This window comes from Odontesthes bonariensis, chromosome 8, assembly GCF_027942865.1.
Source record: "Odontesthes bonariensis isolate fOdoBon6 chromosome 8, fOdoBon6.hap1, whole genome shotgun sequence".
NCBI lineage: Eukaryota > Metazoa > Chordata > Actinopteri > Atheriniformes > Atherinopsidae > Odontesthes > Odontesthes bonariensis.
Genome location: NC_134513.1, coordinates 15,440,921 through 15,454,403, shown reverse-complemented (window position 1 = coordinate 15,454,403; position 13,483 = coordinate 15,440,921). Strand labels below are relative to the sequence as shown.

The window sequence follows — 13,483 nt, the reverse complement described above, 5'->3', positions numbered from 1 at the left end:
CCCGGACCTTTGCTGTTGCAGCCCCAGAATAATGGTACCAACTGCCTCTGCACATTGGGCAAAAGTTATAAAGCACATTCAACACTGAATGTTTTTCATTCTGTCTTAAAACACACTTCTATTTCTTGGCTTTAAAAGTTACATTCTTTTTTAATTGTATTCCCACAATTTCATTGCTTTTATTTTGAATGTTTGTTTAAAGTTTTTGTCTTTTATGTCAGTTTTTTTCAATGCACAGCACTTTGGCTAACGAGCGGTTGCTTTTAAATGCTATACATAAATACATTTGACTTTGACTCGTACAATCTTCTATATATGCCCTCTGTTTTCAAATTGTAAAGCTCCTGACAGCGTTAAGCCGCATTATCCTGAAGTGGGATAGGAGGGATTGAGAGGCACACAACTGTCAAGATGGCAGCATTCACGTTACGGGTTCTTACCATTGTTTTCCAAATAAGACGGAAATAATTCTGGGAGAATACATACGCCTGCTATGAATTTACACTAACTCCGATGTGTTTTCCACCACAACCTTTCCATTTCAGTTACGGCACGATTGAGAACGTGTCCAACACTAGCTTATGGTACGTTTTTTCTATTCCGAATAACTTGACGTACCTCGCTGCAAAAGGTAACTCAATCCCCTTTCTCGTGAGATAAAAAAATATATCATAGTAGCAAACTTTACAAAGCACAATACTGCCAAAACCCCCGTACAAACCCCAACGTTTATGTAATCGTTTTGCCGAGTAAACAACTGAGCTCCTTAATTTTATTTCAACGCTGTAAAGGCAGCAGCTCTGAGCTCATCAAAATGAGTGACAGGCTCCATCAACCAATCAGGAGCTTGAGGGCTGCCAACGGAAAGCTGTGGTTGGTGCTCCGTCCGCATTGATTCCGTTGCGGGAGGCAGCCTCGGGGGTTCAGCAGCATCAAGACAGCAATAATGAGCAGAACTAAAACCGGAATTAAAGCGTTTTGATATCCACAAGAAAATCCTAGCTGTGGTCCGAAAAGGGCATGGTTAAGCGTGAGAGAAATCTTGCTCTTTTGTTTAAGAGTTGTTGTTTTTTTATTCATTATTAATAATCATCTAACATTTTGTAATTTATTGTGACTGCTCTTCATTGTTTTTCTACATTTACAAAGCTAAAATATGTTCAACAAGAAACTAAATTAACACTCAAAACATCAATACAAGCGGTACTATGAATGATGGTGCTAATTTATCGAATGCCACTTATACTACCCTAACCCTGTTTATAATTACCTAAAAAAATGGGAAAAGATGATAGCGATGAAAGTAACGTAGTAATTCTTGGTTTTATTTTGTAGGACAGAACCGGAAGTGTGTTCCTTTGACTCGGCTCAACTGCGAAGGATTTGGCTAGGTAGGCCTCGGTGAATACAAATAAGCTCAAAGTTTTAATGATAAAACACCATTTACCCACTCTCGGATGCGTAAAACAAGCCGAATAAAAAAAAAAGGACGTCCAACAAAGTCCCCAAAAGCCCCAGCGCCATGTTCCATTTCACTTTGAAAAGCAACCGTCACTGAGCTACCGTCATTCAGCCCCGCAGCAACGCTACCGTCTGCACTGACAGATGCATTTCAGGAGCTCGACAAGTTCCCTACCGCTCCAACATTAGCCAACAACTCGCGAAAAGCTCACCTTGCTCGCAACTCGACGGGTCCTCTTCGTTCACATCTCTGGTACATCCCCGGCCAAACTGGAGCAGACAATGCCCATGGTCCCGTACCAGGAAGTCCAAAGCACTTCTCAAACTCTGTGTGGGGAAAAGCCGTACAGGATTCCCAGCCAGGTAGCAATGCGCCGCCCGCCGGGCTGATCTGATCTCACCGGCTGGATGCTGCCGCTGCGGTGCAGTCCAACCTGCAACACTTCTCACACACACAAACCACCCGGTCAACTCACTACCGCAAATGTGCCAACACCAAGCACATTCTCAGAATGCCTCAAAAAACATGAACCCCCTCGCCCCAGTTTGCACGTTTTTCCGCTTTTATTCAACCCATCTTTACAAGTTCGTTTCACCTGAGTTACACAGTGCAATCTAACGTGACGTTAAAGGGTGCGTGATGTCATTCTGCTCCCACTTCTAATAATATGCTGTTTTTAAGGCAATTTAAACCCAAAGGTTATGGCTAAATTTCAATCTTTAAACTAAATAAATGAAAATTCCAATCAAGCTTTTCAACCATTTTGAAAAGTCCTGCAGTTAAGAAATAAATAAATCACACCTGACATAACTTAGAAATTAAAAATTTATGCACTGATATTTTTGAAGAATTCAAACTGTCAAACACATACATGTAGTCTGGTATGTCACAAAAGGCAGAAATAATCCAGTGAAACTCAACTGCTCAGGCAAAATCTATGTGATGCCAATCCAATCATCAGCTGACATGCTTGATCTGTGATGGCAGAACTTTCTCAACGCACCGGTTCCCATTCCCTTTCATGTGTGCATCCTTATCTCGGTGTCGTGGACAAACAAGTGTTTCGACTGTGAACACGCTCGACGTGGTGTGTTTGGTAACATTTGTCTCATGTTGGCCGTACGGGTGATGGCCTCGACGATAGCCACGTTTACATGGCAACAACACAAAGTAGTTTTTGCGGGTAAGGTGGCAGTTTACACGGATGGACTTTTAAACCCGCTCCCCTGGTTGTGCATTCTAGTCCGTTTTAATTGTTTCATTCAAAACCCTTAAGTTTAAACCCGGGATGCCTCTTATTTAAAAAAAATTCTGTCACTTTGTTTTAGGTTCTGTAATTTCGGGAAATTGGACTTTACAGGAAGCAGAATGCAATTTTTTTTTAAAAAGTAGAGGGGGGGGGGGGTGGTTGTTTAAAAGGTCCTTATCCTCAAGATTTATTTCAACATGTGAGGGAAAGAAATGGCAAGACTTTTGCTCTCAGCCTGCAAGGTTTCAGAAAAGAATAGAAAATAATTTTGAGCCAGCCTCTGTCTGCTGTTGCAGCGGGCTCAGAGGCGCCGGAGGGAGCCTTAACCACACACCCGGAGTGTATAATGAGGGCTGGGTATATGGGGCTGCGCTATTTATTTTAGACAGCAAACTGTTTATAGAGAGGAGCTGTTCAACGGTCCTGGCAGACCGCATTATTGACTGCGGGGCGCTGCGACACCTGGGGTGACGTCTGCTGCTTTCAAACTGTGACACAAAGTCACGTTTCGGCGAACACAAGAGGACGGGGGGGGCGACTGCGACGTCCAGTGTGTCGCCGAGGAAGCCGCAGGTGAGGCCGAAATGCACCAAAACTTCTATGTTGACTATGACTTTACTGTTACCTTTTAAAGTGGCCTTGAGAAAATACTTCTCTGGGCTTTCTGAGCTTCTATCAAAGTTCTTGCCAAAAGTTAATCGGCGTACCTTATGGTGTGCAGTATGTCCTTCAAAAAAGGAAGAAAAAAAACTGAGAAAACTGGACAAGAGGAGAAAAAAAAGGAGCAGTGGCAGGCCTCAAAAACTATCTACAGTAGATGGACGGTACCTGAAAGTGATGGGAAAAGACATGACACAGGACCTGAGAGATGCCTCTGGACCCTCGGTTGGTCCCCCTACTGTTCGCCGAAGCCTCCTCAGAAATGGTCTCCGTGGAAGCGTGGCTGTCAAGAAGCCAATCTTAAAGAAAAGGAAACGGGGAGAGAAAAAAAAAAGGCTGACATACGCTTACAGACACAAGAACTGGAGTGAAAATCCGTGACAGCAGGTCCAACGGAGTGATGAGTCCTCCCCAGAGCACCGACCTCAACACGATTGAAGCAGCGTGGGATCAGCTTGACAAAGAACGGGAGCCTTCCGGAAGGCAGCCAACATGCAAAGAAGAGCTTTGGGATGTCCTTCAAGAAGCCTGGAGAACTACTCCTGAAGGCTGCTTAAAGAAATGACGAGAAAGCTCGTCTAAGAGGGTTCGTGTTGAGGAATAGAGTCGCTCACACCAAATATTGACTTTGGTGCTTGTCAGAACTGTACAAGCTGTTTTTGCCTCATATACTGTATTTCCATCAATGTTAACACGTGTTTGGCTAAATTGCTGCACTTCCATTTCCTTTTTCTCCCCCAGTAATATCAAGAAATGAAGGGTGGCTCAAGACTTCCGTACAGTTGGATCAAATTCTGGGAGAATGAGGTTCAAAGCTGCCAACTTAAAGCCACGCGGTGTCATTTTCCAGTTGCTCATATATCCACATGTACAACACGCGTAAACGTTACAGCTTCAGAGAATGAGTCTCGACATCAGTTTAAAAGCTGACAGGAAACCCAGAGGTTTAGTTTTTTTTTTTTTTGTGTGTGTGTGGCATTTAATGAAATTTTGGAGTTTTCTGACATTTTTTTTTTTTTTTTTTTTGGTTTAATTCATTTTCACAAAGTAAACTTCTTTATTTATCCATTTAGTTGGTTACTGTGTGTTTTTCTTCAAGAACATTTTACGTTTTAGTGGTAATGATAGAAAATAAAAATGGACGATGGTAATAGATGCATTGAAAAGGTTTTCAGATGGAGTTTTCTTCCACTTTTTTTCTTTTCTTTGAATTAAAAAGATGAACACTGACTACTTTAATGAACCTGTTCATCTCCAGATATTTGGCTTATTTGGCCCCGCTCCTGACCTCCTTGTGGAGTTCTCTTGTGAAACCAACTGATTAACACAGTTTGTTTACTCACCTGAATGCATGACGCAGACTGCATAAAAAAAACGGTTCCTAGTTCCTACTTATGAAAACATTTCTAAAAATCGAGTGGGTCGCTTTTAGTCTTATTCTTTTATCAATTTCCTGACAGGCTGATACATGTCCAAGCACGTCACCGCCACCTAGTGGTAATTAGGAGAATAGCATAACGAATAGCTGCGGCTCTCCGTCTGAAAACAGGGCGCCGTGGTCGAAATGAGACGAAGTGGTTCCCCTCATAGGAGAGAACTTAAGTCTTATGAACAAATGTTCTGAATTATAATTTTTTTTTCATATTTTTTGTTTTGTAATATGTGAGTGTGAGGTAAACTGGTTAAGTCAGCGACTCAGTCCTGTTACTTTTAACTGAGAGGCTTTGCAAAAAATATGCCCTCTTTTCTGTTTTCAGCAATTAGAAATTATATTTCATGGTTTGGCCTGATCCGATACTCTGTTACCTAAACTCTGCTGCGAGACTGCCCCAATGCCTGTCGGGTTCTCGTGCCACTACGTTGGCTTCCAATCAATCTCAGGAGGACCCAGTTCAGACTTTCAGAGCATTTCAATCCATTTCGCTCTTCTTGACCTTTGTCATTCCTGCGCCGTTTTATTTTGAACTCAGATTCATTGCTATTTTAGGTACCGTTAATTACAGTACATCTATATTTGTTCAGCCTGTACCGCGTTTCGTTCAGCTGTGGTTGTTTTAAGTATACAACAGGATGAAACCTTGACTTGACAGGACACTGTGCGTTTGCTTTCCTGGTCTTGGACTGCAGAACAGTCTCCCTCTGGAAGTGAGGAAGGTTTTAAAATGACAGTTATTTGTGTCCAACTTACCTTGCTTCGGATTCTGTTCTGTGTCATTTTGCTATTCTGGGTAGCAATACGCACTCAGGGGCAATTTATTCTTTGAAGTCATATATTCTGAGAAGCAGGGAAGGAGTGGAAGGTCATGGTGATGGCTTATTCCCTTTTACTCCCCTCAGATTGCTCATTGCGTGTCCTTTTTTTTATTTCTGGGCTGCCTTAAACAACAAGGGACCATGGGAACTGTGTCTCAGGGAGGTATGAATGACTGTCTTTATCAGTTTGTCAGCATTTCCTAACTGCCAAGCCTCTGTGGTGTTTGAATTGCTCCCTTACGTCTTAAAGAGAGGAGAAAAGACGTGTGTTGGAGTTTCTAGCCTCTCCCCCACTCGTCTCCTTGTCTTTTTTTTCTGGCCTGTGTGAAGCCTTTTTTGATTGAAAATGTACTTATCTGAAAAATAAATACGCAATTAGAATGACCGGGTCTAAATACAAGCAAGCCTCCACGGCTCTGGGAACAATGTTCTGGAGGGAGAATTGTCTTGTTTGCTCTCAGACACTGAAGCTGTTCAGAGCTTGGCTTTTACAAGGGAAATACTTTTCTAACTGATCTATTCACTATTCCCCCAACAATGTTGTCTTCTTGTTCCAAATACCATAGAATAATAATAATAATAATAATAATAACAAAAAAAAATTCCATCTAAGTGAAACACAAATAAAGAGAAAGTGACAAAGACCTCTAATCTAATAAAGGCATTCGTAGGCCGAGTATTGATTTTCCTCAACAATGTCTGATTGAATCCAAGTCAGGATTGATTTGAACGTTTGCCTCAGTTGGGCTCATTTATTGGACACGTCCGCCAGTTATCAAGGACGCCCGATTCCTGTGAATCAGAACACAAATCAGAGTAGAGAGCCAACAGGAAGCCCACTTTTAATGCAAGTGCAGTCTGGTCAATGAGTAAAGCTTTGCCTCATCCGGCTTCATTGCTCACTGACAGGAGGCAACGCGACAATGCTTTATGGGCCAATCTGACTGCGCTGTAGACCCGCACCGCTTACCTTGTTAGTACCAGGTGTTACTGCATATTTGTTATCCTAATGGATCATGTGATCATGTTAAAGAGGCAGCAAGAGGGAGCCGGTGTTGGCTTTACTCTGCTGCGAGTGTTGATTTCACGGTCTATTAAGCTGGTGATTGTGGCACCGCCGTCTGCAGCGGGTTCCACATCAGTTTCAACAACAGGTGCTCGACCCGCACCGTGTGGAATTTCTTCTCTTTGTCACCAGAAGTGCACTCGAAGTCGTGAGGTGAAACATGCCGGCCACGATACTTTCACCGAGATGATTTAGTGGATGGAAGATGCAAATTTCCAAAGTGCTCTAAAGGGTCCTTAGAGGCATCTACATGTAAAGAGGCTTTCATGCTCATGCGTATATTACAGGTATCTGGAGGACTGGTTGTGGCTATTCTTCCACATTTTCTTTTTTTAAATCTCTGTATTTGTGTTGTTGCTTGGATGACCAAAAGTAGCTTTATGGAGTGTGTCAGTCAATAGCATCAGAGATATGAAGCATTAATAAGGATATGTGGTCAATTACACGTGTAAGTGACCCATCAAATCTGTAACGGTCTTTCCCTTGACCTCAATGGAAACGCATGAGCTCAGTGAGGTCTTAAGGACTTTAGAAAAATGCCATTTTATTGCCAAAAATATCACAGCGCTTTAACAAAAAAGCAAATTTGCCCTTTCGTCCTGCGTCGTTTCATGCAGTAATATAGACACGGATCATTTGGTTAAACAGTTTATTGCGAAGGGGTGCTAAATGGAGCCTTTTTTTTTCTTTTGAAATGCAAAGAAAAAGTTACTTCAGTGAAATATCCGTCCATTTTCCACACCGGCTTCGTCCACTTCAGTGTCCCACAGTGAATTTGTGGTGGGAGGAAGCTGGAGTACCCAGAGAGGTAATGCAAACTCCACACAGGATGGCTGATGATTGGTAACCAGGTAACCAGAAACCCCCCCCCCCCCAAAAAAAAAAGACTAATGGAGTGACCCAGAGAAATTGGGACTGAAATGACCTCGACTGATGCTTCAAGGTCATTTCAGCCAATTAGTATGTTTCTGTGATGGGTGGACAGGGGAGAGGAAGCAGAGAAGCAGACAGCGCCAACTCGCTTATCTAAGCAGGTCAAGTCCAAAAATATCCAAAGTTAGATGGGGTCAAACACAAGGAGTGCAGCCAGAGTGGCAGCCACAAGAGTGTCCAAAATGGGCCAGGCAAGGAACGTGGAACATACCGAGTCCGGTCGAATAGTCAAAAAAATATGGGGGGGGAAATGGTCTTTTCCTGAACTCTGACGATGATCCGGTGTATCCTATGCCAAAGAGAACCTTAAAAGGAAGCAAAGCAGTTTAGGTAGACGGGCGTACAAAATGTAAGCCTTCAAAGTTGTTCCTATGTCCTTCCTTCGAATGGCTTTGAAGAGCAGGGATCCGTCATTACTCTGCATTTTCTTGTCGTTATGTGCACTGACTGAGAGAATAAATAAGGGGCAGTTGGTTGGGTGCACATGTTGATGTTCTGTCATGCTGGTGTTCCAAAAAATCCCCACATAAATGCTTACTGAACTTTCACCAGTACACTTTTCAAACACCACAATTTTTAACCTGTGAAAAAAAAAATTGGGACATTAATGTCATTTAAGCTCTTTGCAGATTTCCTAAATAAGGAAGTGACGGTTCATACCAGCTCAGCAGTGATTAACTAGATGTATAACCTCTATCACTGGAGTTGTTTGGTTGTTCAGCTGGTCGTTTTTTTTTTATGTTTTCCAGCGATCAAAACCCTGATATGAAAATTTCAGAAAATGCCATATCCCTGCAGCGACCTGACAGAGAGCAAGCGCTTTTCCGAGTTTAGAAGTTCATTTCTCAGTACTCCCTTTCTCCTGTATTCTTTAATAAATCATGTGGTGCATGTTGACAGGTAGAGACTGAACTGTACTTGTAGGAAAATGTATTTCAAAACCATTAAAGGAAGTCGCCATGAATATAGTAATACCACAACACACACATATGCGCAGTTTGTGGTGGAGATGAAAGACAGATTTGATTCGGGCACGCCTAAATTTAGGATTCATGGGCCCAATAAAGGGCATGATGTGCTAATCATACCGATCGCTTATCTCATTCAAGATCCTGCCTTTAAAGCTCACAGAGGCATCATCTCCGCCTCTTCTACATCTTCTTTATACAGCATCAACAGAGTGTCCATTTCATCAGAGAAGTCCACTATAGTCTCAAAAAGTGACAGCATCCCGGTGTCGCCACTAGATGGCGGCATTGTGTCATTTGAATCTGGTGACACCGTTTGATCTATGCCTGATGCCTTTCAGTAACTGTGCTTTTTTCATGCTGCTCTGCATCTCCCGTGTGCTGCCAACAAGCTTAAGCATTGCATAAGCATAACAATCAGTGAATGTTTTGTCTAACAAAGGGAGTGAGTCACTTCGGTTCTTCAAAGGAATGCAAAAGAAATGGAGGGGAAATATGGAAAGGAGAAGAAGAAGAAGAAACGCTCTCCCAGGCCTGCCTTTGATCAACACTATAATTTAATTACCTGCATACCAAAGAGAGCTGTTATTTTGGAGTGCCGTGGTCTTATTTTTACCACGGCACAGGGAATTCAAAGAGGAGTTTCAAATGTGGAAGAACTGTTTTCTGTTACTCCTTGAAAGCCAAAATAGATGGAAAGGATGGCGATATTAGCGCCACACAAACTGCATATCTCGAACAAATCCTCTCTGATCAAGTGGCTCATTAATCTACGCTGTTTTTAACAAAAAGGCTGCATTCGATAGGTATTTTGGAGTAATATTGATGCCAAATGTTATGTGGTGTAATATCTTTACTGATATGTCCCTATATTGGTTTAATCAATGGTAATAGCATACGGTTTATTCTTTTTCCAAGAGGTTTCTGGCTCAGAATAACTGATCATTTTCATCTCATTTTGACTGATTTCTGATGCCGATACAGACCTCGGTCCATCAAACTTCTTTTACAAAATAAATGACCAGCTATTGCCACAATTACTTAGGAAAACATAGGAAAAACTGCAGACATTCATGTTTGGATGACCATCTCCCAGCCATTACCGGGCCAGTTTTGACCTCATCTGCACATCAGTGATGATTATTAGCCAATCTCTATATTTCAATCTTAAAGCTTTCATAAACAGATATGGCTGACACGCTAGTATCATCATATGTCCCCTTGATTTGAGGACTAATGTGTTGCCATTTATTTCAATGCTTCTTTTTACATTTTTATTAAGTGGGTTTTTATTTGGTCTTCAATTTGCCTCATTTTGATATCAGGGTTTTTGTCTTCACTGGTAAAGCTCCAGGATTGTATTCATTCCCATTTGTTGCGATTCATTTAATTCCCTCGTGCTTCACATTGGCCGCATATTTTCTTTCATAGTCATGCTTTATCCTCTTCGTGCTCACCTGCTGACCGCCATTCATAGGTTATTCATTAGCGCGTGAGGTTATTCAGCAGGACACGCAACATGAACATAATACGAAATGTTAAGAAATGTGTCTGGGGATGTAAGGTACGGGAGTCCCCTTCATTTTGGCTTGCAGCATTACATATTATGTAAGATATACATCATTATTATATATATATATATATATATATATATATATATATATATATATATATATATATATATATGTATATTAGGTCTTTATTAGAAAATATCAGAGCACACTGAAATCTGTTTGTTTCTGAATGAACCTTGTGTCCTTGTGAATTAGAACATACACGGACAAGACTTCCATGTCCTTCAAGCTGTTTGGGAGAAATGACTCCTTACCTGAACTGCATATCCCGCAGAACTATTTTTTCGCAAGCTCCAACATGTGCAGCACACTTCCTTGAATCTCTGACCCTCCACCAGACGTAATTGGACCGCTGCCTGCTGTTTCTGGCAGAGCGTCGGCCTCTGCTGGCAGCTAATCTCCGTTAGCTCAAATCAAACAGGCTCTTCGTCTCATCCCCTCCTCTATGATCTGACCGGCCTCCAGCTTCTGCTTCTCCGAGGTGTCGGCGAGTGAAAGCATCCCCCCCCTTTTTTTTTTGGTGGTAACAAATACCCGGCTCATCAGCTGCACAATGTTAGCATATTTTGATTCACCCGCATTCAAAGCAGAACAAAATATGACCTGAACTCATCTCAGCGCCCTAAACACACTTCGACAGCACCATTGCTGTAATATTTCATATGGTCTCGACCCCATTTTCATTAGCAAACAATGCCTCTGTGTTTGGTGTATTGATCCAGTATCACCGCTCCCTACTCACTATAAATAGTCTTGTATTGATTGTGGGATTTATTCATGTGCTATTCATTCATAGCAGCTGCGAAGGTTTATGATGAGAGTTTTAAATGTTTTTGGAAACGGCGGCAAAGTAAGAAAGGTGGCCAAGGGATGTTTGTGGTGTCTGCTAAGGTTACCCGGGTTCGTCTACCGCATGGTCGCACGTGAAAGCCCTCTTTCAAGCAGTGTGCAATGTGTTTCATTGCACAGTCTTTTGTTATTCATTGTGCACAACTGTGAGGCTGAAACACTGCTTAGAGGGCACTTTGAATGAAATGAATAAAAATGTTTGGAACTCCTTGAGCTCTGATGGACTTTCAAAAATAGCTACACTGAAAGAAACCCGAGTGCTGCGGGTGGAGAAGATGTCCTTCAAGCGTCTAGACTTGTTAAATTCCTGCTTCATTTCTAATATTTTGTCTGATCCTACCTTGAATCGCCAAGCGTCCTGGACGACGGGCTGATGCGGCAATCGCCGGCAGACACTCACCTTCCCAACAGCAGATCCACCGCTCCCGTTGCAGACGTTTACAGATTGGAAACATGTCTTGTACAATGAGACACACTGAAACCACGTAGGAAAATAAAACTTCTGAGCTGCAGAATCGTCGAGAAATACAGGCCACATGTGGGCAATAATGAAGGTGTAATATCTATCCATAGGTTGGATCCACAGACTGAAGTCTATTGTATGCCTGCTGAACCTCCCAATCAATATTTAATAAGAGACTTGGTGGACTGGTGCAGTGATGAAAGGATAAGGTGCCATAATGTGCCAGAGAGCACATAATGCACAGCAAGGTGAATATTTGTAGCATGAAGTCATAAAGATAAAAAAAATTTAGAGCTTTGCTTTAAAGAACTAATTCGAAGTGAAGGGATCTGCCGATCGATTTATTGGACAAATCTCGAACTCCATTTTTGTTTTTTTTTGTCTTCAAAAGCAGCCGGATCTTCCCATTGTCATCCTTCTGAGGTAACCTTCAGTGAGCAGAGCAAAAGTACCGTTTTTGGAAAAGAAACAAAAAAAACCCCAACAATATTTTTCATACAAGCACATGTCAAACCCTTCTCGAACATCTGTGAATGAAAGGTGAAACCTTTGACCTTTGACTTCTCTTTCCTCTTTCTCTACTGGGGATGCAGTTGTGACGGTGAGACAGTAAGGGAGTGGATTGGACACAGAGTGGACATACAGTGGACAGGTCTCGCCCAGGACAGCGGACAGCACAGGAAGGAGCAAAGCGTGGACCAATTCCTCATGAAGGAATATTCAAAGATGCCAATAAAACACGAGATAATTGTTACTGTTATCCAATTCTTGCAAGGGAGGGCCAGGTAATATAATAGTCCTCAACTGGATGAAAGTGAGCACAGATGCTTTATAAATGTAAAAACTGTCGCACTCGAAGGTACAATTCAACATTTTGGGAAATACGTTTGTGAGCAGGCTGACTCTAAAAGTGTTTTTAGTTACCTTCGCTTCACATAAAGACTTAGCACGCAACAAGAGAGAGCAATCTGTCCAAATCTCCCATAGTTTAACCAATCCACCAACAAGATCATGCAAATCTCAGAAAATTACACACTTAATATGTTAAATTTGTATTAACCATGTATGTGAAATGATACGTAGTTGTTTATGCATTGGCCTAGACAGTCTGATGTGCTTGCCCGGTGACCACAATCTCCAGAGCCTTGCTGCACGAAACATCTAAAAGCAGAATTCTGTAACTTAAACATAAATCTAAATAATTTACGGCAACATGACAAGGTCAGGCTCCTCTCGTTGTAGGCCAGAAAAAAACCCCACTTCTACAGCTACTGTGGTTACATGTCAGCCTACTTTGCTGGGGAGGGGGTTTAGATGCAGAGCTGAAGCACAGCAGAGAGGGACAGGGAGGGACGTGCAAGTTCTATTGGTTCAAATCCTCAAGCTACTTTCCGCTTTAGGATGAGATTTTCTTAAATTCAGTTTCCGTTAAGTAAAACTAGTTGCACAAAACACCCTTAATCTTCTACTTAAGGGTTCGCTTAAAATATTTTCTCAATTAGAATACGTTTTCTCATCTTGGTGTGATTATTTACGAAGTTCCCTGAATAAAAAACCTTAAATAAACTTAAAAATACTTAAATTACCTCCAACACTATCTTACTCTCAACAGAGAAAAATCTATATGGATAAAGAAGAAAATTAAACCATCAGAAGACTGTTTTATGAGAACCCATTAGTTATAATGAGCTGTTGATTTGATGCTACAAATTTGACCAGCTGTTACTTCATGATTTGTCTGCCCCATCTAGAAGTGGCTGGTTCACTGTGTTCTGTGCAGCTGTCCCTTTGTTGCTCATGATTGTGCCACCATGGTATGCTAATTACGAATCCCTCTTGAAAACATTAATGTTTCTTATTTGTGGATCAAAATTACTCTGAAGTTTTTAAATGTCTTTAAATTGCCTTTGAGCAGAAGTCTCGTCTTCCTCAATGTTCTGACAATCTTCATACGTGCTTTGCGAGACAATGAGAAATTCCCATGGAAGTAGTAGTTTCGAGAAATT

General features: G+C 41.7%; 1 protein-coding gene across 1 annotated transcript in view; it reads right to left on the bottom strand.

Moving 5' to 3' along the window:
• Window positions 1-1,916, bottom strand: part of usp6nl (USP6 N-terminal like) — a 93,477-nt gene extending 91,561 nt beyond the window's left edge. The window contains exon 1 of the mRNA XM_075471894.1: window positions 1,674-1,916. The gene's annotated coding sequence lies outside the window, so the exon portion shown is untranslated. The remainder of the gene's footprint in view (window positions 1-1,673) is intronic.
• Window positions 1,917-13,483: the final 11,567 nt, after the last annotated feature.